General features: G+C 43.7%; 2 long non-coding RNA genes across 2 annotated transcripts in view; both read left to right on the top strand.

Moving 5' to 3' along the window:
- Positions 1-27,763, top strand: part of LOC309348104 — a 436,068-nt gene that overhangs the window by 49,585 nt on the left and 358,720 nt on the right. The gene's annotated exons all lie outside the window — the stretch shown is intronic.
- Positions 18,081-26,235, top strand: LOC309348180. Its single transcript, XR_014159274.1, has 2 exons — positions 18,081-18,129; positions 25,940-26,235. It is a non-coding gene; the product is annotated as an uncharacterized lncRNA (long non-coding RNA).

Raw genomic sequence — 27,763 nt, 5'->3', positions numbered from 1 at the left:
TGAAAAATGCCCTGGATTCCCAGACAATGCGCTCAGAACCTGTTGCCCATCTTGGCATGCAGAATCAAGGCAGCAAAGATTTGCGAGAGCAGGCGTGTATAAACATATCTAAGTTCCCCGTCTTGGAGTCACTGGCCTCTGACACCTTGTAACAACACAATTTGGGGAGCCTCATCAAGGCCATTTCACACATTACAAAAGGTGGATCTTGCTTTGCCACCATGCGTACTCTCAACACAGAACTGTTGGGACTCCTTGATTATATGTGTTTTCAAACTTCCCCCCCACTCCACATTCACAGTTTATAGTTTTACTTTTAGCGCTCCGCTTATAATCTCTTCAGCGTATTCTTCTCAAAAGTCTAATGTGTGAAGTGACCCCAAGGAACCCTCTGAAGTGTAAATCTGAAGTGTAATGAGCTTAAGTGCGTATTGGTCTCGATTGCAAAGGTTTGGCTTAGACTGGCTTTAAAAGAATCAAATGCCATTTGGGGAGATTCCTAACCTTGCAAAACACTGGTGTGTATTTTCTACTCAATTTCCTGTCAAACATAGAATGTTTGACACATTTGCGGATTCAGTTCTGGGGTTGGGTAAATCTGTCAGTTATGGTTACGCTTAGTTTCTCATTTTTCCAATTATAAGTTCAGTTCTCAACATTTCCATGTGATTTTGCAGATTTTTTTTTAAGCCCTCATGAAAATTTATGAGCGTTTTAGTCAAATTTCTCCTAGCACACACATTTTTGTATACAGTGTCGTATACAAATAGCAATTTCCCCTATAATGTATATTATTATTATTATTATTATTATTATTATTATGTACGCTCTTTTCACTAATATATGCTTTGTTATCCACATTTAACCACAGTTTGTGCATTTTTGCACACATTCCTCAGCTGAGGAATTGCATTGCAAAATTCAGAAAAGGGGCAAATTTTGAAGAATGGATGGCTGTGTTACAGGTTACATATTGTTTCAGAAAGTGCAAATTAGGGAGATTCGACTTTAAATGTGAACTGAATTGAATACCCCCCCATTTGCACTTATCCCTTTGGGATTCTCTGTATAGTTGTTACATTCCTATGCCCAATATCATTTATGCTGATTAGAGTGTGGTGCTGATAACAAGAAGGTTGCAGATTCGATCCCTGTATAGAACAATTGCATATTCCTGCATTGGAAGGGGTTGGACTAGATGATCCTCAGGGTCCCTTCCAACTCTACAGTTCTATGAATCCATGAATCTATGCCTTGCCCAACTCTAATTGACCCAGTGCCCTGGAAACCAGGGTTTCCGATCTGGTCATCAAGAGAGGATATTTTAGGTTTCAAACAGGTTAAATTTGCAGGGTTTTGCAGAAGAGGGCAGTCTACCTTGCACCAGTATTTTGTGGATATTTATGTCTGTGCTGAGCCTCTGTCTCTGAGTCTGTGTTGGATTTCAGATTTTATTGTGATCTGCTTTTTTGTTTGGCTTGCTATATAGCTGCATCGTTCTGCTTTTTTTGTGCACCGCCTCAAGCCATTGAATCGGAGACATTTTTTAAAAAATCCAATAAATAAACACAAAATAATAAAATGATAGTTTTGCCAGCCTTCCAAAAAACACAGGGATGTAAAAATGGTAGCAGTACTGCACTCCAAACCTTTGCAAAAGAAAAAGGGGGGAAAGTCACAGTCTCAGGCTAGTAATAGATTCTCTGGAAAAAAACACTGGTTTTCTTTCTTTTTGCTCCTAAGGCAAATCTTTGGAAGAGGCATTGCCTCCTGGGAACCTGCAGGCTCTTATTAAGCACAAGTTTAGAGATCTGCTAAGTATGGGCTGTGATTCTCAGTGTAAAATGGCCATAAAACAAGTTGAACTGACCCCAAGAGATTCTCCCTTGGAATGGAAAGAATATAGGAAATGGCCTTCTGCTGAGTCAGGGCATTGGTCCATCTGGTTCAGTGATGTCCCCACTGACTGGCAGCAGCACTCTAGAGTTTCATAGAATCACAGAACCAGATGGGACCCTGGGACCATCTAATCCAACCTCTTGCATTGCAGAAGGAATATGCAGCTGTTCCATATGGGCATCGAACCTGCAACCTTGGTGCTCTCAGCACCACATTCTAACCAACTAGAAAACCAACTAGGTCTTACCTAGAAATGCCAGGAACCAAAGCTGGGACCTTTTGCATGGAAGCTGGAAGCTACAGCCTTTCGTCAGGAAAGTGGGTTCAAGTTGCATCCCTGAGCACACAGCTAAGGCAGTAAAGGGAGTCTGGGTATTCTCCATCAACCAAAAGCCTTGCTTGAAGGACACTACAAAGTCACTTTACCAGTTGCCAACAATTGGTAATTAGGGTTGCCCAAGCCTCTAAACAGCCCACTGCAGTGGGAGATGGGCTCCACCCTGCTGCTTCTTCCCTAACCCTAGTCCTGTCACCTGTCTTCTCCTTACCTGGCTGCTACAGTAAGCAGGTCTCCACAGAAGACAAGCAGTGGGGAAGGTGCCATGGAGGTCAGGGTGAGATGCATTGGAGATGCTGCACTGGGAGACCAAAAAGCATGTGCCAAAATCCAGTTACAGGACACGGGTGGCGCTGTGGGTTAAACCACAGAGCCTAGGACTTACTGATCAGAAGGTCAGCGGTTCGAATCCCCGCGATAGGGTGAGCTCCTGTTGCTCGGTCCCTGCTCCTGCCAACCTAGCAGTTCGAAAGCACGCCCCAAAGTGCAAGTAGATAAATAGGTACAGCTCCAGCGGGGAGGTAAACGGTGTTTCCGTGCGCTGCTCTGGTTCACCAGAAGCGGCTTAGTCATGCTGGCCACATGACCCGGAAGGTGTCTGCAGACAAACGCCGGCTCCCTCAGCCAGTAAAGCGAGATGAGCGCTGCAACCCCAGAGTCAGTCACGACTGGACCTAATGGTCAGGGGTACCTTTACCTTTACCTTTACATCGGCCAGTTTCAGTTTCTCTCCATTTCTCTCTTGTCCAGTCTTGAGTTCCGTTCTCCTCATCTCCGTATCAGTTTGCAAAAAAACATACCACCTAATGAAAATTCATCAGCGCTGCAGATTTCTACTAACAGATAGAGTTGATAGAGTTTTGCTTGCTTTTTTGCCTAACAGTTACATTTTTGCAAAATATCCCCCCCAACATAACGTGTTCCTGTTTATTATTTTCACTAATATATATATTTTAAAGCACGTTTCCCTATTCTATGCATTTTTGTACACATTAGTTGACTGAAAAACTGCATTGCAAAATTAGAAGCGTTTTATTTATTCATTTTATTTCTTTATTAAATCTGTATGTGTGAAGAATAGCCGTGTTTTGGTTTGCGTATTATTTCAGGAAGTGTGAATTTGGTGGGTTCACCATTAAAATGGGAACGGAGTCAAATTTCTCCTTCATTGCTACTTGCACTCAAAGAGTCTAACTGCTCCCTCCATTCTTTAAAGTTTGTTAAAGCTCATTATTTTAATTATGGCACACAGAGACGGGTTAGAGGCAGAGAAGTGGTGCTTGTATTTTATTGGGATGGGTAGGATATTTCCTTATTAATCTTAACTAGGTGAGCATTTTATGTAGCTTGTATTTCTCATTGTTTTAATTTTTTTCTGGTTTTAAATTGCTTTTATTTGTTAAATGCAATAAAATGCATGTATACTTATAAATAATCTACATAAATCGCATACACAGGAACCCACTTCCTAATAAGGGTCACTCTTGGTGAAAGTTGTAATGGTTTTTGCATTGATCATGACTGTATGTGTTACCATGCATATTTCCAATGCCAAAAAACACTTCTATCTACACACACACACACACACACACACACACACACTATATATAGGTGTGTGTGTGTGTGTGTGTGTGTGTGTGTGTGCGTGCTATTTAGTATAAACACACACACACTATATATGCTATTTAATATAATTGACACTTTCTGCTCAAATCCCTACTCCTAGTAAAGATGACAGTTTGACAGACTTTGCAAAAACAATAAAGTGTCTCAGAGCTTAGAAATAAAAATAACCAATAAATACATCGTGACATCTTCAGATAAAATGTGACAGAAAAAATGTACTTATTTCAGTGAAACAGCCAGAATGATATGGATTATAACCCTTTGTATCACAGTCAAAAGAATATCAGATACGAACAATATAATTTATTATGATAGTCAAAACTGGTTGGAAAACCAGTTAGGTGGTGGAGGAATTCTATTCAGTGGAAGTTTTGTCATAGGAAAAAGGATCCCCTAGACTGTTAGGTCCAGTCAAAGGTGACTATGGGGTTGCGGCGCTCAGCTTGCTTTCAGGCCGAGGGAGCTGGCGTTTGTCCACAGGCAGCTTTCCGGGTCACGTGGCCAGAATGACTAAACCGCTTCTGGTGCAATGGGGCACTGTGATGGAAACCAGAGAGCATGGAAACGCCATTTACCTTCCCGCCACAGCGGTACCTATTTATCTACTTGCACTGGTGTGCTTTCGAACTGCTAGGTTGGCCGGAGCTGGGACAGAGCAACGGGAGCTCACCCCATTGTGGGGATTTGAACCACTGACCTTACAATCGGCAAGCCCAAGAGGCTTGGGGGTTTAGACCACAGTGCCACCCACATCCCTTGTTGTCATAGGAAAGTGTATGGGGCATTACAAGCAAGTAAGAGCAGGTGTGGGTCCCTTGATGTTTGTTTGGCAAATTTCAGTGTGTGACTGGAATCTGCATTTCAGCTTTGGGGAAACTCTCTTCCTGACCCCCATGGCTGCTATTACAGTTTTGTAATTTCCCCCTTCGCTTCCACAGTCAGGAAAACTTCAAAGGTGACTTCAGTTTGGAAGTCCTTCATTTATGCAGAATTTATATATTCTGTACACATTTATTCTCTCCCGTATAACAGATGAAGCTGTGGGCTAATCAAACACTAAAAGCTATAAAGAGTAGCTGTTTTCCCCCTGTTTTTTTCCACCTGACATTGTGTAATGTTGCCTATCACTGCCAATGCCAACAGCCAGCATCTGCTTGTGTCATTCCTCTCCAATTTCTTGTGCAGCTTGAAGGAGACCCCATGCTCTTGTCACCAGGAAAACACCTGTCCCATGGGTCCCTGTCACCACATTCTTCCCAAATAACTTTCCTTCCTCCTTTCTATAACCTTTCATTTACCCAGAAAAGGTGCACAATTGAGCATTCGGGGGTTCTGTCCCGTAAGTAATGTGAGGGCATCTGCTCATGCTGTTGGCTGGGGCCCTCACAGTCAACTAGTTATGTGCTGGGGGCCCATAAAAGCAGCCATTGTTTCTTCCTGAATAGGGTGGCCAATATTTCTTACGCCACATTCCCATTGTGGATAATGGAAGGGACAGTGTACGCTGGACCAAAGCTAACAGTGAGTGGGGCCAGTCAAAAGAGATTGGGGACACCCAACCTCTTCCATGCCAACCTTCCCCACTGCGCTTGCGCTCTCTCTCTCTCTCTCTCTCTCTCTCTCTCTCTCTCTCTCTCGTCCCAAGCCCAGAAATTGAATGCAATTAAGTGCCCGTAAGTTGTTCAGTGTAAGATCAGCCGTGTCCTCCACCAAACCAACAAATAAAAGCACAAAGAATGGTTTGTTGATAATAAAGAAGAAAATCATTTGAATTAGAAAATGGGCTGTTGGCTTGGACAGGAAGGAAAAACCTTGTCAGCCTGGCTAATAAACTTCAGTCACAGCGGTGACCTGCTGACAGGCTCAACAAACCACAGATGTCTTATGTCTTTTAAATGACATTTCTGCAAGCTGCCGGCTGGACATTAGTGGGAAATGATTGGGTTGACCTGATTGGATGTTTAAGAGGATGCAGAAGAGGATGCGCAAGGCTTGTAAGCAACGCTGGAGAAGGACACTTCTGGGAAAACACTGCGACCCCTTAATCATGTGGCCTAACTTTGTGCTGTGGCCCTCCAGATATTGTTGGACTCCAACTTGCACCAGCCCCAGCCAGCATGGCCTGTGGTTGTGTATGATGGGAATTGTAGTCCAGCAACTTTGGAAGACCCATAGGTTCTCCACCCCTGATCTAATTGCATAGTTGATACGGTCTTCAAACAAAAACATCCTGAAGGTCCCAGGCCACAGAGAGGTTAGGCTGGCCTCAACCAGAGCCAGGGCTTTTTCGGCTGTGGCTCCGATCTGGTGGAACGCTCTGTCACAAGAGACTAGGGCCCTGTGGGACTTGACATCTTTCCGCAGGGCCTGCAAGACAGAGCTGTTCCACCAGGCCTTGGGTCAGGGCACAGCCTGACTCCCTCCTTTGGCAATCTTCACAGAACTTTAGCCTAATGGTTGCCATTAATTTGAGTTGAATTAATTTTATAATGAAATGATTTTAGAATGTTGTACTATTTTATTGTTGTTAGCCGCCCTGAGCCCGGCTTTGGCTGGGGAGGGCGGGATATAAATAAAAATTATTATTATTATTATTATTATTATTATTATTATTATTATTATTATTATACAGACATGCAGACATCTCCCTTTGAATAGGATGGATGTGTCTGAATGGATTTACACACACTCATGCATCACCTGGGATCTCATCACTTGATGTCACTCGGAAGCTCACGGCCAAATAGGTGAGCTACTTCTGTTGGAAAGGATCATGTTCAATTCGTTAAACTTGCATCAAAGGGATGGTGAGGGTTCGTCTGTGGAGTGGGATGCACCTGTGAATCAGGTCACAGATACAGAGGCTGAGGTAACCCCTGCTTTCTGGGACTACTGGCTGCATGCAATAAAGCACAACCGGAGCTGGATCCGGCCTTTAAATAAAGTCCCTGTGTTCTCCTTTCCTATTGATCCGATTAATATACTGAGAACCTTGAGAAGCTACTATTCAGTGCTCTTTACCAGTTAAACATACATTTGCTGTTGGAAACGATACAGCATCTACCCAGAGTGAAAACTTTATGGAAATATTTGCTTAACAAACTATAGCAGGCACAACTGATGTGAGGGATTGGTATTCTTAATGCCAAGTTTCTCTTGCAGAGCCTCACCACTCAGACACCTCTGCAGTGCACCAATGAACAAAAATCACACAGTGAAGCTAACCAAACTGAAGCTAGAAAGTGAACAGAGCAGATATCCTTTCAGCCCTGAATTCTACGGTCATTGACTAGTACAGACCCTCCAAGTGCATCTACTTTCCAGGGACAGCCCCAGATTTACAGAAGCCATCCCAGTTTTTGATTCGAACCTGGAATGTCCTGCTTTTCCTTAGGACACCCCTATTTCCATTTGAGAAATGTTGGAGAGTATTGGATAGGACATCCCTATTTTCATCAGAGAAATATCGGAGGGTATGCTAATACAGATGAAAGGCAACTTTGTGAGGAAAGTGGCTGAGAAAGACTCTACTTTCTGGATTCTTCTAGGGGGCAGTTGCAATCCAAAAAGCTGGATTGAAAGCAGTCCTTATTACTGCAAGTGAAAATGGCTTGATGAGATAATGGCAAAATGAGAACCAGATTTTGGCTTAGCATGTCATCTGAATCTGGGATCGTGGTTAATGTCTTTTTTCCTAACAAGAACCTGCAGCCATAGGACACGGTTACAGACTTCGTTTTTCCATCTGTGTCACCATCCCGGGCTAATCATTGAAATTACATGGACATTTATCCTGAGGCACATTGTTATAACTTTCAAGCCAATTGGAGCTCTTTATTCTGGAAACATAGCCAATGGGTTGTTGTTTTTTGAGTGGTGGGTGATGTTGTGCAGGGGGAAGTAAGCAAATAGCCCATATGAAATGAACAGGCTGTTGAAAAGTTAGTTTTTAATTATTTAAAAATTGTTATTAATTTTTCAGAATGCAAACAATAATACAAACTCCCCTGCCACAGTCACCTCATAAAATTAATAATCAAGATACAAATACTATATATTAAGGCATGCAATATAAAAGCAAACAATGTTAAGAGGTAATGAGAAAAGGAGGGGAAATACACAGAAAACTGAGCAGAGGGAAGCAGTCCAGTGCGGTTGAGAGTTCATTTCTTAAGAATCATGCAGCATATTTTCCACGTCTCGTTTGCAACCATCATGGCTGCCTGGTGATATGGCACCAGCATAAAGTGTCTGGAGTTACCACTTACACACAATTCAGAAAACGTCATGGAAGAACCATGCCTAAGACCCTGTGATAGTGGTTTAATGGCGAAGTAATAAAGCCCAGGTGATTCACGGTGTGTTTGTCCTGCATCAACCTTCCTGCTGCCTCCCTCCTCCCTCTCTGTAACCAGCAGCGACTTACTAGGGTTCAGTCCCACCTGGCGAACTACTTCTGACTAGAGAAAGCTACTTTGGAGGGCGAAACGTAGAACTAAGTGCTCCCTCCACAGAGTGGTGGTCTCATTGGGGACAAAACCCAGTGCCCCAAGCAACAGAAAGAGCAGGGAGGGCCCCATTGCACATTTTTAAAAATAGGTTTATTTTTATTTTATTTTTTGAATTCTGTCTGAACATAATTTTTCTTTGATTTTACAAGTATAAAATTATAAAAATAGCATATGACATATCCACAATTAAGAGATTCCTCTGAATCTCTGGACTTTGCACCTTCCCCCCATGGGATCTCTTATTAAATCTTTTCTACTGCATCTTTTTCTGCTATATATATATATTACCCGTTACATTACAAGTGTTATTGCAATCCTGGTAATGTTTTCACCTGTTTATAGTGGTCTCCAAGATAAATTATAAAAATTTTCCCATTCCTTATTAAAGTTTTGGTCTTCTTGGTTCCTGAGCTTTCCGGTAAATTTTGCCATTTTGGCATAGTCCAACAATTTAATTTTCCACTCTTCTCTGGTAGTGACTTTATCTTTTTTCCATCTGGCCCCATTGTGCATTAAGGGTGTTCCCATAAAGTAGGAGTGGAGAAGCTCACTATTTGGCTCATGGGATTCTCCTCAGGCCACACTCCTCACCTCAAGTATTTTTGCCTCGCTGACATGTCTCCTTGAACTCTGATAATTGCTTGCAGGAATAGAGAGGGCTTGCGTGTGTCAAAACCAGCCTGCTGGCAGTAAGGTAAAATGTACATTTGTGTTCTGCGTGCTGTTACCTCAGACGCCACCTGTTACTGGTATGTGGATCTTCAAAAATTGCCTAGAAAAGAAAGCAGCCCTCAGTATGACAAAAGGTTCTTCACCCCTTCCGTAAACCCATTAAAGTCAGAGTTTGAAACTAACTACACCAGGGGTCATGCGTGGCACTGTGGGTTGAACCACAGAGCCTAGAACTTGCCGATTAGAAGGTCGGCGGTTCGAATCCCCGCGACGGGGTGAGCTCCCGTTGCTCGGTCCCAGCTCCTGCCAACCTAGCAGTTCGAAAGCATGTCAAAGTGAAAGTAGATAAATAGGCAACGCTCTGGCGGGAAGGTAAACGGCATTTCCGTGCATTGCTCTGGTTCGCCAGAAGCGGCTTAGTCATGCTGGCCACATGACCCGGAAGCTGTACACCGGCTCCCTCGGCCAACAAAGCGAGATGAGCGCCGCAACCCCAGAGTCGGCCACGACTGGACCTAATGGTCAGGGGTACCTTTACTTTACACCAGGGGTCGGCAAGGTTTATCTTGCCTAGGCCGGATCAGTCCCGTAGAGATCCCTCTGTGGGCCAGATCGCATGTGAGCGCGCCCGCGATTTTCGGAGTCTGTGTGTGCGTAGACGTCCCTGATTTCCAGTGTTGTAGAAGTGAGTCCCTGCGCCGCGCGCTGTGCTGGTTTAGCGCAGTGCACGAGCGGGCGACTCGGTTCAAGGGCGGCTTGTGGGCAGGTCAAACTACCTCTGCGGGCTGCTTCCGGCCCATGGGTCTTAGGTTGGTGACCGCTGAACTACACAACTACTGCCACACAGGGCTTTTTTCAGTTGGAACTCACTGGAACTCAGTTCCGGCACCTCTCAGGTGGGATCTGGCACCTCTCAGGTGGGCGCAATTGCCATTCTAAGAGCGTGGTAAGTTCCAGAACCTCTTTTTCTAGAGAAAACACACATAAGCACACAAATTTGAAGCACATACACCCTCAAGAAGTTTTCAGCCCTTGAAACTTGTTTCAGGAACAAAGTAGACTTTCCTCCCTTTAAAGGGAAAAGCAGGGGTGGGTAAGATTGTGGCTCTGGCTGTAAGTTTTAATCACCCCACCCCCTGCCACCACTTCATTTCCATTAGCAAAATGAGTCCCTCAAGCTGCTAACTGGCCTGCAAGGGGAGAATTTAGTATCCTGGAAACATATAGTTGGCTGGGGAAACTATGTGATTGGAAAGGGTTAAGCCCTCCCTACCTTCAGCACCAATCCTGGCTTTCCGTCTGATTCTGGGTCTCCCCATGGCTGCTTTTCACTTTAACAAAATGGCCCACAGGAAATCTTGCTCATGGATCTTTCCTGTCACGTCAGCTTTGGCCCTCAGAGTCTTATTACCTGCTTTTTGAAGGAACAAAAATCCTACCACGAAGAACTAAATTTATAGCTAACCTACAGGGAGCTAAATCTATAGTTGGTTTTTAAAACTTACCTTAAGCTTTACCCTTGGCTTAGCTTTCAGGATTGTAAATGAGTTAAGGCAGTGGCACTTAAATACTCTCTCAGGAGACAAAGAGGCAGAGCACAGCTAGTTGAGCGGCATTTGTTATGAATGAAAGCTGTGGCTGGGTTTTATTTTGCCCAGGTAACCAATGCCCCATTTCCAATTAGTAGTACAGCTTCATTTCCCTATCAACATGAGGCCTTTATGGCGAAATATGAGCACGGGGATCCGATAGAAATTATCTTCAGGCAGGATCAATAAGGACACCATAAAGCAGAATGCATTACTTTTCTGCCCCTGCTGTAGTGCTTTCCCTTGAAAACTTCTTCACAGGCTGCTGGGATTCTGATCAAGTTACTTCTTACTACAGCCTTGTACAGTGGTACCTCGGGTTAAGAACTCAATTCATTCTGGAGGTTCGCTCTTAACCTGAAATTGTTCTTAACCTGAGGTACCACTTTAGCTAATGGAGCTTCCTGCTGCTGCTGCACCACCGGAGCATGATTTCTGTTCTCATCCTGAAGCAAATTTCTTAACCTGAGGTACTATTTTTGGGTTAGCGGAGTCTGTAACCTGAAGTGTCTGTAACCCAAAGTACCACTGTATATAATCATTAGCCTTGTAGTCATTGGTGACCAGGAACCACATGCAAACCAGTGTTCAGGCTAGTAGAAGATGGGTGGAGCATTGAAATCAAATGGGTTGCTAGAGGAGGATCCCCCGCTCTTCGAAGATATACAGATTTCCAAATCCCCCCAAATCATACCATATATTTGGACAAGCTCAGACACCCACCTGAACCTCTTTGGGCTCTCAGGGTCAAACATCTCTCCCCATTCTCCAACAGTGTTTTGTACTTGTTTTGTATTTAGGTAAAGGGAAAGGGACCCCTGACCGTTAAGTCCAGTCGTGGACGACTTTGGGGTTTTGACACTCATCTCTCTTTACTGGCCAAGGGAGCTGGCATACAGCTTCCGGGTCATGTGGCTAGCATGACTAAGCCACTTCTGGCGAACCAGAGCAGCTCATGGAAACGCCATTTACCTTCCCGCCGGAGCAGTACCTATTTATCTACTTGCACTTTTGACATGCTTTTGAACTGCTAGGATGGCAGGAGCAGGGACCAAGCAACGGAAGCTCACCTCGTCGCGGGGATTCGAACTGCTGACCTTCCGATTGGCAAGCCCTAGGCTCAGTTGTTGTTGTGGTTGTTTAGTCGTTTAGTCGTGTCCGACTCTTCGTGACCACAAGGACCAGAGCACGCCAGGCACTCCTGTCTTCCACTGCCTCCCACAGTTTGGTCAAACTCATGCTGGTAGGTTCGACAATACTGTCCAACCATCTCGCCCTCTGTCGTCCCCTTCTCCTTGTGCCCTCCATCTTTCCCAACATCAGGGTCTTTTCCAGGGTGTCTTCTCTTCTCATGAGGTAGCCAAAGTATTGGAGCCTCAACTTCACGATCTGTCCTTCCAGTGAGCACTCAGGGCTGATTTCCTTCAGAATGGATAGGTTTGATCTTCTTGCAGTCCATGGGACTCTCAAGAGTCTCCTCCAGCACCATAATTCAAAAGCATCAATTCTTTGGCAATCAGCCTTCTTTATGGTCCAGCTCTCACTTCCAGTGGTTTGTGTTAAATGAAGCTGGGAGTGCTGGAAGAGCGAAGGCTTGCTTGATCTAACACATGAGGCCATTTCTGTGCTCAAAATCCCTCATGCACACATACACTTTTACTGTCTGCCTTTGGGCTTCCCCTCACGTCTAATTTATGACCACAAGACAAAGAAGACAGCGATTCAGTCTCTGGCATGCGTAGCCTTTTCAGACAGCTGACTTCTCCAAAAGTGCTCACCTGTTTCTGTTACGTTTGCACCAGGGAAGCAGGAAAGAGTGAGTGCCCTTTAAAGATTTGAAAATAGTGCTGAAGGGGGGGGGGGGGAACGGACATTTCAGGAGTTAAGAAATTCAATCCTAGACAGTTTCTAAAGACCTATATAGTTGGTATTGTGCACCTGTTCATTACACACACACACACACACATCAATCAATCAATCAATCTGAGAGGGTAAATCCTGGAGATACAATGCTGCCAAATGCAGATTATATTCACATTTGTAGAAGTGGACAAAATTATTAGGGTTCATCAAGATGCAAGTCAGAACTGGCCCTATTCTTAGGCAGACTGGGGTAGTCACTTCAGTTAGCTGATTTTGGGTATCATGTAAAACCAGCCTGGTAGCCAGGAAGGTATTGCCTGTGGTACTTTCACTTGGTAGTAGCCAGCAGAAAACCCCCAAATGGGGTGGAGGTGGAATGCTTGTGGTTTTGGATTGACTGGTCCTGTGAAAAATGAACCCAAACCCATCCCATTCTGCAACCTGGCAGCAGATGCCCCATTCCACTCCACCTTCTGCTCCCAGCCAGGATTTAGGCTTGCTCTGTAAGTGGGTAAAGTGATCCCAGTTTGAAACACTGTAGGAGGGAGGGGGAAAGAGTCTTGGAAGTGGAGCTGAGGTTTCATGAGACCTCTCCCCCCTTTTGAGAATCAGAATTCTACTTTATGCTTTTATTCCACTTTATGATGTATTGATTATTGTAATTATGCCCTTTTGAATCTTCCAAAATCATATTAGATTCAATTACAGCAAGTGCAAATGCTATTACAATATAGGTTCTGGACGTGCTAGAAAACTGAAATGAGATTATTTTCAGAGAGCCACCTGTGCTTTCCAGTAAGACATTTTGTACCAGCTGCATTTATGTTTTCCACATCCTTCTGGTTGTCCTACTCTGATGTCTTTTTGAAACAGGTGCCAAGGGCCTGCAGTTCCAGAGCAAGATGATCCGCTTTCAAAAAGATCGGAGTAGCAGGTATTCTGTTCTCTAGATCAGCCTTTCAACCTGCCTTTCAGTGCTTTGGAAAATGCATCCACACAAATCCTATTAGCCAAAGCCTAGTTATCTTCATGTGTAATCAGGGCGCATCCCTCATATAGACCAGCCCTGCACTCACAAAAGGTGCTGAAACAGGTCAGTGGCAGAGCACACGCTTTTTGTACAAAAGATCCCAAATGCAAATTCTGGTATTTCCAGGTAGAGCTGAGAAAAGATGCCTGTTTGGGTGCATTTGGATCCAAGGATTGTTTTGTTAATTTCCCGGGTTTACAATGCTGGTACTTCTGTCCTAGTCTCCAATGTTCATTTTATGGTGCAGTACCTGTTGTGTTATGGGACTATAATTTTTTTAGCTCTCCTTTTTGCCAGGATCACAAATATTTGTAAATAATTTGGATTTGGGGTGGGTGGGATGTTAGTGATGTGACATATATGGGCCAATAGGCAGCTGCCACATTTGACTTTACTTAGACAAGGGTGGCGCCGTGGGTTAAACCACGGGGCCAAGGATTTGCTGATCAGAAGGCCGGCGGTTCTAATCCCCACAACGGTCTCTGCTCCTGCCAACCTAGCAATTTGAAAGTACATCAAAGTGCAAGTAGATAAATAGGTACTGCTCCGGCAGGAAGGTAAACGGCATTTCCGTGCGCTGCTCTAGTTCGCCAGAAGCGGCTTAGTCATGCTGGCCACATGACCCGGAAGCTGTACGCCGGCTCCCTTGGCCAATAAAATGAGATGAGCGCCACAATCCCAGAATCGGCCATGAATGGGCCTAATGGTCAGGAGTCCCTATACCTTTACCTTTAGTCAAGCTGAAAACATACACACACAAAAACCCTGGGGTTCCCCACAGAATTTGAAACAGGACAGAAAAAGGAACATGTTTTCAGGGTCATTTTCAACTCCCCCACCACCACGCACACTTAAAATGTTACATGTTTCATCACCCAAATAATTGGTCTGATCCATGGTTTCTAGGAGGCATTTTCAGCCTATATTGAGACCAGACCTTTTGTACATGCTAGCAAATGATAATTCATCAGAATAGAGCACTGTTTCCTTTCCAAATGTCAAAGAATATTCATAGATTTAGAAAAAAAAACAAAAACCAAAACACGAAACCCTGTTCTGCATTTAGCCAGCTTTGTAGATTCTCTGTGTGCTGTTACGCTAATACCGGTCGCTGAGATTTCTGCACACAAATAAATAAACTTACGTGGCAAGCTCATTAGTGCTTTGCTGCTGCATTCTACTTGGCTGAGTTTCGGCTTCTGATTTAGGGTACTGTGACACTTAGCAGCATGCTGGGTTTTTCTGAGCAGGTGGCTGGGCCAGAATAGCACAGGAGTGAGCTGTTAGCTGAAATAATAGCGAGCAAAATATAATCTCTCCTCCAAAAGCAGGTCGCTCCCATGTGGATTCTATTCTAAATACAATGTAGTGCAAGTGTTCTTTTCCGTGTAGACTAGAGGAAGAGGAAGCGTCCTCGTATCAAGATGTGATCACAGCCTGACAAAGAGACAGATTCACCCATGGCAGTGCCACACCGGAGAACTCATTTGTGTGTCTTGCCTGCTCAGGGAATCTCATAACAAATCAGTCCAAAAGTGTCTCTCTCTCTCTCTCTCTCTCTCTCCAGCATCCCTCCCTCCCTTGTGTGTATATGTACCTGAGCACTGCTCATTATAAAGTCATGCTTTCTGTACTTAACAATGCTTCTGAATGCACTTGGAGACATACAGATCTCCAAAAAGATGTTTCATTTTAAATCAGTAATTCTCTCTCTCCCTCTCTCTCTCTCTCTCTCTCTCTCTCTCTCTCTCTCAAAAGCCATTGTCTAGAAACAATAAATAATAATCAAAACAAAAGAAAGGAACAGGAACTATATTTAGAAAATCTGTTTTAAAATTTGAAGGGTTGGGGGGGGGAGCAGGGAAACAGTTATATTATCCCTTTGGGTAGCACATAACTACCAGGAAGAAAAGAGGCATCTAATAACTAAATTAAATTATGTTCCTGTTGTTACAGTCTTGGGCCTCTGTGGAATTACTGAATATCCACTCCTTCAATACTTGAGGAAAACTGCTAAAATTCTCCAAGCTATGAAGCTCTAAAAAGGCAGAGCTGTGAAGCTCTTAAAAGGATCTTTATAGAAGAACGGGCTCTTGTTGACTAATGGATCTAGCAGATAATGGTCTTCGTTTACTATTTATTGGAATCAGCAGAGAGGACAGATTAGATTGGAAAGAACTTTGCATGTGTGGGGCTTTTCTCCTTTTTTTTTTTTAACCTTAAAAATAAAATTAAAAAGCCCATAAGAAGGGTGCCCATGAGGCCATTTCCCCCAAACCACACTCACCTGGCTCTAACCCTGACATCATGTGTGTCATCGTGTGGGAGACAGGTAAAGGTATGGCTTCATTTCTAAGCAGTTCTCAGAGAAATCACTTGGAAATGCACTTCAAAGGCACGGTTGCCACCTGACATCCTTATGAAGTCAGGAGATTGGCACCCATCTGCCAAACCTGGCCTGCAGGGCTTGTGAAGATAAAGATCTCAGTCTACCAGGCTGAGAAAGTTCTCGAACCCTGGTCTATAACTACAATCAAGTGGTTAAACCAGTAACCTACTGGCTGGCTGGCTAAATGGCAGGTTTTGTAGGCCCGCCATTTGCCTTCGAAAACAAAGTTGTCTGGGGTTTTTTAAGCTTTCTTTAAACTATATATTTTTTTATTTAAGGAACCCATCAGTTGATAAAAAAAATGTGGCATGCACTTAGTGCATCTCAACCTTATACCATGCTCTAGTCGCAGATTTCATGAGTGCCTGTTTTAGAAAATGTTACATTTATCAACCATATTTTCCTTTACAAACTTAGGCTTTGAATTTAGAGAGTTCCCACCTGGCTGCATCTTTGGCAGGCCAACGGTTAATGCTCTGCATATATGATATATAATGTACTGAAAGAAATTGCTTCTATGCTGGGAAAAATATTATCGGTATGCATTAATATTTCCAAATCAATAACAAGTTCTCTTTTTAAAAGAAAAACAAAGCAATTGGCAAGACCTTTACATGAACGCGCTGATGGGCCAGACCCATTAGAGAACTGCCAATACTCGGAAAAAGATTCTAATGAAAGGCAATTTGGTATGATCCTAAGTTGTAACATTTCTTTGTAGCATTTCTTTACAAAGATTCTGAAAAGGACTTTAGCAAAAATGACCATTAGTTATCCAACATGCAGAACCTAAGGATCATATGTTTAGCTAAACTCATTCTACCCCAATAACTTGGGTGGGTTGAAATAAACTGGGCTTGACCCTGCAAGCTTCAACTGACTTGCTAGCATCTCCTATAGCAATGGTCTTCAGTGGATGGGTTGGGTGGGTCATGGCCTGATCCAAGCTGGGTTGAAACAGCAGCACTACCACCATGCAAATATATGGTAAAATACTGAGAAGTGGCTCCCCATATTTATGTTTGAGTCAAAGGTGAGTCCTGCACCTGAAAAAGTTGAAAACTACTGTCCAGTGGTACCCATGACATCCCCTCTAAAATCCACAGTGCACAAGAGTCTGTTTGCGTTTCCTGTTCAGTTCCTACTTGTACTAGCTCAGACTCTCCTACACTAAACATGTTCACATTTCCTTGGGTGCCTTGGGACTTTTCCATCCATTCTGAATCGATGAGAAGCACAAGGAGCTACTCTCTGTCAGTGAGTGTGCTGGTGGCTGATGTAGGAGCCTTTCCCTACATGGGGCAGCTGATGAAGACATGCCCACACCACTTCAGATGTGGCAGCCATTATGCCACAACTCCATAGAAGCTATTTTGTGTTATGCCATGCCTCCATGGCAGCCCTTTTTGTTACTGGTGCCCACAGCACTTTCTCAAAATTCCAAATGTGGCCAGCAGCCCCCAAAAGTCGATGACCCCTGCTTTAATAAGTAGATCAATCATTCAGTAGATCAATCAATCACTTAATCAAAACTTTAGACAACTCATGGATGAGAACCAATATTGATCGATTGATTTTCAGTTATTTCTATACCACTCACCACCATATAGTCACAGGACAGTGTAACATAGCAAAACATACCAACACAGATTTCTAAAACAAATTAAAATGTTGATGCAAAATGTTTGTCAGCAGGAACTAAAACAACAGAAAAAAAGAGAATAAAACAGCAATGCGTACCATGCAAATGGATCTCAGTGAATTGCACCTCCTGATCTCCAAGGGCTTAAGGCATGTCTTCACCTCCTTCTGGAGAGAGTAAAACATTGAGGAGAGATTCGCTTCAGTGGGGAGTTTGTTTCCAAAGTTTTGGAATTGCCACTAAATCTGGCCAGTGCCAAACCTCAGAAAGGTCATGTGTGTGTTGGAGCACAGAGATAAGCAAACAGCCCACTGCGTCAACAGTGCTGTCAATCTCACTTTGCAGGAGAAACCTGGAAAAGGATCAAATCGGACCTGATTGATGTGGCGAGTGGCGGCGACGAGGAGGTTTGGATTGTAGCCACAGCACAGGAGATCTGATCCATGTTCCTCCTGTCAAAGCCCAAGCCCAAATCTCTCCCTCTCATGGTTGGTCTGCCCGTGAGGTAGGTTGAGGTCAGTTCCCAGGGAGATCTTGTACACTGTTTTTCAGGAGCCGACGTGCGGCCCAGGTAAGGGAGACTTCAACAGGGGCAAGGCAGCAACACTGTGGGGCAGGATAGCACTTTGCTCCTTCGTCTCAGGGGGTGAAACAGGACAAACACTGCTCCTGCTCCCCATCTAAAGTGTGTATATGATGGGAAGGAACTGCCTGTAAGTTTTTTCCTTCCAAGGCTAATAGCAGCTTAGCTTGCCCACCTAGGTAAAGGTAAAGGGACCCCTGACCATTAGGTCCAGTCGTCACCGACTCTGGGGTTGTGGTGCTCATCTCACTTTACTGGCCGAGGGAGCCGGCATTTGTCCGCAGACAGCTTCCGGGTCATGTGGCCAGCATGACTAAGCCGCTCCTGGCAAACCAGAGCAGTGCACGGAAATGCCGTTTACCTTCCCACCGGAGTGATACCTATTTATCTACTTGCACTTTGATGGGCTTTCGAACTTCTAGGTTGGCAGGAGCAGGGACTGAGCAATGGGAGCTCACCCCATCAAGGGGATTCAAACCACTGACCTTCTGATCGGCAAGTCCTAGGCTCTGTGGTTTAACCCACAGTGCCACACACATCCGCTTGCCCACCTACACATCACTAAAGAAGACCACACAGCTTTGCATGAAATGTGCATATACTAATTCACAACACATCTCACCACAGTAGGGAAGTCTGAGACAAGGCAGCATACACACTATAAAGCACAGCCTGGGAGTCATTTTGGACTCACAGCTGTCCATGGAGGCGCAGGTCAATTCTGCTGTCTACCAGCTCCATTTTGTATGCTGATGGAGACCCTACCTGTCTGCGTACTGTCTTGCCAGACAGTGGTTATCTTCTTGGGTGGCATGCATATCTGTGGTACGACAAGGTAAAAGCTAATCGAGCATTCAAAAACCATATTGTCAGGAAAGCTGTGTTTAATGTCTGGATAAGATATAAAGACTTATTGGAAAACAAGACCCCAAGTTGGTTATCACCTATGGAGGCCAAGGCTTTGAAAAAACTCAATATGGAGGCCAAATGGCCGAAATATTGGGAGATACTAGAACAAGATCGAGACACATTGAAATTGCAGAGTTTTGAGAAACTAAAAGATAAAGTGCGAGATTGGTTACACTATTATCAAATTAGAGAGGCCTTTAACTTGGATAAAAAAATAGGCTTCCAGGTGGAAAAATCGAAATTAGAAACAGAATCGAAATTAGAAACAGAACCTAAAACTAAGATACTTTCGAGAATGTACAACTTGCTGTTAAAATGGAATACTCAGGATGAAACAGTTAAATCAGCTATGATTAAATGGGCACAGGACATTGGTCATAACATTATGTTTGCTGACTGGGAAAAGTTGTGGACCACCGATATGAAGTTTACGGCATGTAAGGCCTTAAGAGAAAATATTATGAAAATGATTTATAGGTGGTACATGACCCCAGTCAAGCTTGCAAAAATTTATCACCTGCCTGATAACAAGTGTTGGAAATGTAAAGAAACTGAGGGAACATTCTTTCACCTTTGGTGGACATGCCCAAGGGTTAAGGCTTTCTGGGAAATGATCTATAATGAACTAAAAAAGGTATTTAAATATACCTTTCCTAAGAAACCAGAGGCCTTCCTTCTGGGCATTGTCAGCCAATTGGTGCCAAAGAAAGATAGAACACTCTTTATGTATGCAACAACCGCAGCAAGAATACTCATCGCAAAGTATTGGAAGACACAAGATTTGCCCACTCTGGAAGAATGGCAGATGCAAGTGATAGACTATATGGAATTGGCAGAAATGACTGGCAGAATCTGAGACCTGGGAGAAGAGTCGGTGTTGGAATGTTAAAATGATGTTGGATATAAAGATAATATGGCATCAGTGACATAGTAAAAAGAAATATGCAAAAATGTTTTAAGAAAAAAGGGTAACACCAGAGTAAAATTATGTCGAAACTAAATAAAGGATATAAGGGATTAAGTTATAAAGAATATGCAAGAATGTATTTAAAAAGAAAGGGAAAATAGAAGACATAATAGGTTTGAATGTATAATATTGATTAAGATTTGAAAGAGGGTAAGGAGCTGCTAAATTTGATTGAGTAAAGGGGAATGCAGGAAAGGGAGACGTGAGGAAGTCAGGAAAGAGGGTTATAAAGATAAGAATTCAAAAACTTTTTTTTTTTCAATTTCTGTTCATTTTCACTTTTTCTGTTATATGTTTTTATACTGTGTTTTTTATCTTTGTTGGATTATGTTGTCTTTTATTCTATTTCTCTGTTGTTTTGTTTGATTGTAATATCTGTTTTATTACATAAAACCAAAATAAATATTTTTTTTAAAAAAAAAGACAGTGGTTATCTTCTGCTTGGACTACTGGAATGCACTCTGTGTGGGGCTACCTTTGAAGGTGACTCAGAAACTACAACTAATCCATAATGTGGCAGCTAGACTGGTGACTGAGAGCAGCCACCAAGACCATATAACACCAGTCCTGAACGGCCTACGCTGGCTCCCGGTATGTTTCCAAACACAATTCAAAGTGTTGGTGCTGACCTTCTGTTATGCACTGAGCTTGAAGGAGCGTCTTCACCCCCATCGCTCAGCCCAGACACTAAGGTCCAGCGCCGAGGGCCTTCTGGCAGTTTCCTGACTGCGAGAAGTGAGGTTACAGGGAACCAGGCAGAGGATCTTCTTGGTAGTGGCACGCACCTTGTGGAATACCTTCCCATGAGATATCAAGGAGATAAGTAACTATACAACCTTTAGAAGATATCTGAAACATGCGTCTGAGACACCTGAGACATGCTGGAAGTAGGACCGGATTTAGGTTTGATGAGGCCCTAAGCTACTAAGGTAACGGGGCCCTTTATATCATAGCTGTCAACGTTTTCCTTTTTTAAAGGGAAATTCCCTTATTCCGAAGAGGATTCCTTGCAAGAAAAGGGAAAAGTTGACTGTTATGCTTTATTATGTGCAGCTGTCCTTTGTCAACAACAAATTGTCGCTGTTTTTTTGTGTTGAATTTATGCTATATGGTAATTTATGGACCTAATAGGTATCTAAAGCCCATTTGCACATAACAAAATATGTATTTTATCAAAGTAATTGTTGAATTGAAATACAATTAAGAAGAAGTATATTAATAGTGAAATACAATTAAGAAGAAGTATATTAATAGTGAAATAATTATTAAGCCCTAACTTAAAATGATTTTTTATTCATAACAAACTTAATAATGCAAACACATTGGCATTTGGCAATAACAAAAGTTCCTTTAGAAACACAATTTACAAAGACTCATAATTTTGGGGGGCCCCAAGAGAATGGGGCCCTAAACTATAGCTTGTTTAGCTTATACATAAATCCGGCACTGGCTGGAAGCCACCCAGAGTGACTGGGGCAACCCATTGAGATGGGCGGGGTGCAAATAAAATAATAATAATAATAATAATAATAATAATAATAATAATAATAATAATAATAAGAAGAAGAAGAAGAAGAAGAAGAAGAAGAAGAAGAAGAAGAAGAAGAAGTTTGTTAAGGCCTCTGGGACTTGTAACTCTGTGAGGAGTGAGCTACAGTGCCCATAGTTCTTTGAGGGTGGAAATGTGCCTTGAAGAGTAAAGGTATACTGTTTACGCAGATTGTGTGACTTCTGTGCTTGCTCAGTTTATTCTCTAAATGTTGAAGGGCATCTTCAAAGTCTTGACTGCTCTCCCTTCTGTTGTTTCTTTATGTTAAAAATTGCATCTGGACTGGACAGTCTTTCAAACAGAGGACTATCCTCTGACACACTTCAAAGTGATAACCGTCAGTCCTCTCTAAATGACACATGACTATCCTATAGCAGTTTCAAGGGTGTATGTGAAATTATATTCGATTTAAGCTGGGGAATCAGAAGAGGGGGCAAAGCATTTGGCCTTCATCCAAATCAGCTTTCCCACACACAGAGCTGCTTTAAAACCAAACAAAGAAAGCCCCTGAAGAGATTTCTCCTACCACATAACTTGTTTTTGTGTGCCAGGCATTCTGTGTGCCACGAGAATTCAAACTCTGCCCCTGCCACCGTGTCCTGATCCTGGTTTACATGTGCAGCAGAATAAGGTGGAAGAATCCTGAGGGAAAATGTGGTCTGCGCCACTTCAGACTGAAGGTGGGGGAGGGGCACGTGTGTTTAGACACTTCCCTGCAAGAGGAAAGGTAGCACATCAGGGGATATTTTCTCTACTGTGCTGATTTTCTCCTTGCAGGAAGAGGTTGTATATATTACAAAGGGAAGCAGGTGGGGTATGTGTGTGTTTGTTTTAAACACCTCCCTGCAAGAGGAAAGGTAGCACATCAGAGGATAATTTCTCTATTGTGCTGGTTTTCTCCTTCAAGGAGGTGTTATCTATTTTACATAGGGAAACTTTCAGAAATGTGAACCTCCTTCCTGCATGGTGAAGTGGTAATGCGCGTTCTACCATCTTAGATCAGCAGGAACTCGCCTCGCTTCATGTTATATTTCTGATCTTCTCCAAAGGGACCCTGCTAACGCCTGTGCCCAGAGAGCAGGATCAACTATAGGTAATTGCTTAAAATCTTCAGAAATTAATCAGTATCCAAATAACATAAATAAAGGACTCACCCATACAGCTGCGAATAAAACATTTTAAGTATGTTGTAAAGTGTAATAGGGACGTGGGTGGCGCTGTGGGTTAAACCACAGAGCCTAGAACTTGCCGATCAGAAGGTTGGTGGTTTGAATCCCCACGATGGGGTGAGCTCCCGTTGTTCGGTCCCTGCTCCTGCCAACCTAGCAGTTCGAAAGCACGTCAAAGTGCAAGTAGATAAATAGGTACCGCTCCGGCGGGAAGGTAAACGGCATTTCCGTGCACTGCTCTGGTTCACCAGAAGTGGCTTAGTCATGCTGGCCACATGACCTGGAAGCTGTACACTGGCTCCCTCGGCCTATAAAGCGAGATGAGCGCCGCAACCCCCGAGTTGGTCACAACTGGACCTAATGGTCAGGGGTCCCTTTACCTTTACCTTTAAAGTGCAATATACAAATGTGACACTAGATGGTGACAGGGAGCTATGCCAAATTCAATGTTCTTTTCAAAATGTTTTTATATGTGTGTGGTTTCCACCAAAATAAAGCAGTCTCTCAGGGCACATCAAATGCTAAGCAGAAAATGAGGGAGATCTAATTCTTCTTCCCACACATAGGCTCTACTTTGTTATTTGTTTTGTTTATTCATTGACAGGTATGTTTGGAAACTATCTTTGTCAGCTATGTTGGTATAATATCATAGAAGAAAAGAAAAAGTTGGCCATGCCTTTTAAAAACACACTGTAAATTTTCGCTTCTTTCATTGCAAGCTATTTCACATTTCCTTCACTAACTCTGTAAAGCATAGGAGCCATGTGATTAGTTATGTGCGGCAGGGCCTACCTGGGCCCCCACAATATTTTATTCAAGTTGGCACCCCTGCTGAAAAGGCACCCATATTAAGATTTTTGGGAACCAGCAAACATATTTGAGTGTAACTGATGAGCAGGCAGAACGATATTTTTTTAAAAGTTTGTTTCATTTTCACTAATTACTAATAGGAGACCATGAGGAGAGGGGAGGGGGGAAGAGGGACAGATGCCAAATTCTTCGATATTCTTTAGGCGTCTTGATGATAAACTGCCAAGCTGGGCAAGAGAAACTTTCTGAGTCCGCTCTAACCCAATAGTGTCTGAGCTGAGCTCCTGCAACTTGGAATCAGATTAGCTGTATCAAAGCTACAGTTTAGGCATCCAGTTATTGATTGCAGACAAATCAAAAGCAGAGACATGTTTTCTGGCATTTGGCTGCTTTGGGCCAGTAAATAAGACCTGGCATGAACTTGTTGAGATACTCAGACGTCCTTGGGAACGCAGGTTGGTGCATCAAGGCCTTCAATATGTTCCAGCATTGAAGCTTTTAAAGGATTGTGCTTTGCATTTTGAGCCAGAACTAACAAAGGGGTAGCATGGGAATCCAGAGGACATTGAAACCATGGGAGGCAAAGGGATTTCTGGCATTAGTTGCTGGCTGGGTTTCAAGGCCACTTTGCGCATTACTCAGATGCAAACTTGGGGTTGTCATCAGGGGTGCCATGAGAAAGCTTTATTAACTACAAACTGTCTACCAGCTCCACCTGGTACGCAGGCTGCCTGCCCGCGGACTGTCTCGCCAGAGTGGTGCATGCTCTAGTTATCTCCCTCTTGGACTACTGCAATGCGCTCTACGTAGGGCTACCTTTGAAGGTGACCCGGAAACTACAACTAATCCAGAATGCGGCAGCTAGACTGGTGACTGGGGGCGGCCGCTGAGACCACATAACACTGGTCTTGAAAGACCTACATTGGCTATCAGTACATTTCCGAGCACAATTCAAAGTGTTGGTGTTGACCTTTAAAGCCCTCAACGGCCTCGGCCCAGTATACCTGAAGGAGCGTCTCCACCCCCATCGTTCTGCCCGGACACTGAGGTCCAGCGCTGAGGGCCTTCTGGCAGTTCCCTCATTGCGAGAAGCAAAGCTACAGGGAACCAGACAGAGGGCCTTCTCAGTAGTGGCGCCTGCCCTGTGGAACGCCCTCCCATCAGATGTCAAAGAGATAAAAAACTACCTGACATTCAAAAGACATCTGAAGGCAGCCCTGTTCAGGGAAGTTTTTAATGTATGACATATTAGTGTGGTCTTTGTGGAAGCCGCCCAGAGTGGCTGGGGAAACCCAGCCAGATGGGCGGGGTACAAATAATAAATTATTATTATTATTCCAAACTATGAAATTTGGGATTCCCTCCAAACTGGTGCCAAGGTTTTGCACTTGTTTTGTACCGTTTTCTACAAAATGAGTTGTTCTGCAAACCTCATGTTTTCTACCCTCCCCCAAAATGGAGTAATTGATACTCAAACCCGGGGTCACAGGTATCCTGCCCCCAAACCCCAACATTGTCCAATTCACTCCAAACCTGTGCCAAACATTATGCAATAGTTTTGTACCACAAACCCCACATTCTCTATCACCTCCCCAACAGAGTGATTGATGCTCAAAATGTGGGGTTTTGCAGTGCAAAAGTGTGGCTTGAATCAGACAGTGTTGGATTTTGGGGTGTTAACTACAAAACCTGGTATGATGGTGATATTATTCAGTTTGCAGGGTGCAAAACATGTCACTCATGGTACAAAATGGGTACGGAACTTGGGAGGGGATCCCAAATTTCGTGGTTAATAAAGCTCTGCAAGATCCTGGAGCCAATCTCAGCTCTCTGATAGCACCTCGTCCTGCAGTGCTGCTAAGTGGGTGCAGACCTAATTGGCCCTTTAGAGCAGGGCTGGGGAACCACAGACCCAGGGGCCAAATGTGGGTCCCTCTAGGCTCCTCAGGACTCATTCTAGGCCACATCCCCTCTGCAAGACACACTCCTTGTGTGTGTGTGTGTGTGTGTGTGTGTGTGTCTAAGCCTCTGGATTTTGCACAGCCAGAGTGTAGCCCCATGTACAGAGGTCTTCCACATTGACAAATACTTGATCCATCAAAGTAGCAATGCCAAGACTATGAAGACTTTCATTCTAGCAATGAAATACGGTCCCTTCTCTAGAAATGCTCATTATATTACAATGTGTCATTAGCAGAAATCCTACATCTTGGGAGGAGGTATAGGATTGTGATGATAATCTCACGGCAATACCAAGTCCTAAACGGCAAGTTTTTGCCATTTTTTTTCTTAAAAAAAATAAATAAATTAGAAAGAGTTGTTTTTTGTTTAGATGTTTCACCTTTTCGTTTCCTAGCCTTCTTCTCGGGTTCAATTTTCATTTGTCCCCCTTAGGGCTTTTTCAAGCATGGCTAAGAAAGGAAGAAGAGAAGAAGAGCAGAAATACAAGATCATTGACATTTGTGAAAAATGCAACTGCTACGTAAAGGAGGAAAGGCAAGCTCAGTGCTTTGACTCAGCAGAGCATCTCTTGCAAAATAAGATGAATGGAAGGGGAGAGGCGAGAGCACTGTAGAGCCACGGATGACTTGGAAAAAGGGAAAAGAGGAGAGAGGCTGGTTTATCCTTCACGTGAGCCAAGGACGTTTAAAAGCAATCTGGCTTTTTCAGCCAGAGGTGCAGAACTGAAATCGCTTTTACATTTCTATTCGTTCAAAACAACAGAATGTTCACTATCCATTTCATTGCTCCCCACCCCTCTTGCTCTGGGTGGGAATGGAGGGGGCGGGGAGTTGGTCCTCTTTGCATTATAATGCGAACCTACACTTTTCTGAGTTTTGCAGTGTCAGCCTACAACCAAAAAATGTGTTCCACAAGCAGGCATATTAGGGAAAAGTGGGCATTAGGACACAAATGTTAGTGAAATGCACCACGTTTGGAAAAACATGCTTGCAAAAAATTGCCTAGTAGGAGGAATGTGCACTAAAACTGATAAATTCAAAGTAATGTAGAAAGGTGTGAAGCTGAAGTTAAGACTGGAAAAATGAGAAAGGGAGTAAAACCAACAGCAATCTCTTCACCCATCCCCAGTCGGAAGGTGCATGAGGCCCACACCCTTACTGAAATTGGTTCGAGGCCTAGATGGGTGACCAGGTTGAAGCCTTGGAATCAATGAAAGAAGAAAAGCAGGATGCAAATATAAGTGGGTGGGGGATAAAAATTAAATAGGTCTGCACCACATCTTAGTTTCCCCCTCACATTCTTATTTCCCAGCCTACCTCATCCCAGTATGGTGTAGTGGTTAAGAGCGGTTGACTCGTAATCTGGTGAACTGGGTTCAATTCCCTGCTCCTCCACATGCAGCTGCTGGGTGCCCTTGGGCTAGTCACACTTCTCTGAAGTCTCTCAGCCCCACTCACCTCACAGAGTGTTTGTTGTGGGAGAGGGAGGGAAAGGAGAATGTTAGCCGCTTTGAGACTCCTTCGGGTAGTGATAATGTGGGATTCCAAATCCAAATCCAAATCCAAACTCTTTTCCTCTCCAAATGCAATCTACGAGTGCAGTCTAGGAGTGCAATATTATACAAATTTTTTTTGTTGGCATCGCATCCATCTGTCTTGAGAGACAATAGAGTGTGCCTTGGGTGTGTGATGAAGTCAAGCCTCTATGTTAGCAGCACCGAAGTGACACATCCCCAGGGTGCAAGCCTGGGTCATGTGTATGGAGATCCTGGGCTGCCCAGACAACAAGACCCACCCCCCTCAACCTCACTGATGTGGTACAAAGGAGAGTCGAGCAATACTTCTGAACACCCCCACACACACACTTGACCGCAGGAGTTGACAGAAGGAGGCGTACAAGGTGCCAACCAACCATCTTAGGACTCCACTCCAGATTTGTGTAGGGCTTACTCCTTAGCCTTTTGCTTCTCCTGAAGATATCCCACATGGCAGCAGAGGTTTAGAACCAGAGTTTTCCTTCTCCTAGATGGGCTAGCTTCCCAGGTGGACCAGCCCCATCTGCCGCTCACTTCCCTCTACAACACATACAGAAACCACCCCCTTCACAGTTGGACCCACTATTTGGTCTCATCTGCTGAATCCACCAGAGCCTGCCTTTGCATGCAGGGGAAGTCCCTAACGTGCCGAGCGTTTGAGACCCACACCTGGTTTAGCTGGTTTACTCAGAAGTAAATACATAGAGTTTAGTGGGTCCTTC

Source organism: Podarcis erhardii, assembly GCF_964252035.2.
Source record: "Podarcis erhardii genome assembly, chromosome: 8".
Taxonomy (NCBI): domain Eukaryota; kingdom Metazoa; phylum Chordata; class Lepidosauria; order Squamata; family Lacertidae; genus Podarcis; species Podarcis erhardii.
This window is presented reverse-complemented; position numbering and strand designations above follow the sequence as displayed.